This window comes from Bombus impatiens, unplaced genomic scaffold (genome assembly GCF_000188095.3).
Source record: "Bombus impatiens unplaced genomic scaffold, BIMP_2.2 scf_0777, whole genome shotgun sequence".
NCBI classification, from domain to species: Eukaryota; Metazoa; Arthropoda; class Insecta; order Hymenoptera; family Apidae; genus Bombus; species Bombus impatiens.
The window spans coordinates 1-939 of record NT_177196.1 but is presented as its reverse complement, the minus strand read 5'-3'; positions in this window follow the sequence as shown (position 1 = coordinate 939).

The following is a 939-nucleotide window of genomic DNA, read 5'->3' as shown; positions in this document are numbered from 1 at the left end:
AGAAATTCGTATTGCCCCGTTGGCGTAACAAAAGAGGTATACTTCTGCCTATCTTTGTCTAGACTTACGTGGAAAAACCCATTTTTTAGATCTATCGTCGTAAAAAGTTGGGCGCCCGGCAACGCGTCTAAAACGTCTTCAATTAAAGGCAACGGAAAATGTGGACACTCAATGAGTTCGTTAAGCTCACGAAAATCGACGCAAACCCTGATGGAGCCATCTTTCTTTCGGACTACCACTATCGGACTCGCATACTCCGAGTCTGACGGTTTGATGACACCCTCGTTTGTCCACGCTTCCATCAGATCGTCCATCTCCTTTCTTTCCGACAGCGCCAGTCTTCGCGGTCTTCGTGCTACGGGTTTGTCGCTTTTCAGAACTATCTTTGCGAGCTTTTCAGAACTATTTTTGCGGTTATCCCGACGTCTCGCTTCTTCTCCGGCCTATACCCTTTAATGATATCGCGAATAGCTTCACGGTAATGAGGTTCTCGTACATGCGACAAGTCTATCTCGTCGGTTTGTTCTATCGCGTTTACCTTCAGTACGGCGCGTCCTCGTCACCGTCAGTCTGACCGTCGAGTCGTAAGAAGGTCACCTCGCCCCGTTTAACTCGCAACTCTACCTGGTCTAAGAAATCCGTACCTAACAGTAGGCTGTGTCTTGCCTCGATCGTCTTAACACTGGAGTTACCCGAACTCCGTCGTCTTTGCTATTGAGATTGCGATTTCCTGGGCCGTTAACGTCCAAACGGTCCCCAACCACGCTAATCTCATCGTCATCGTCGTCTTCTTCTGAATCGTCGTCGTTGTCATCCTCCGGATCGTCTTCTCGTGCACCGTGTTCCCGTTCTACGCCTAACGCAGCAAGCAATCGTTCTACCAGCTCGCGTCTTCTGCCCGCTAGTCTCAGCCGTCGTCTTCTCAGTTCGTCTTTTAGC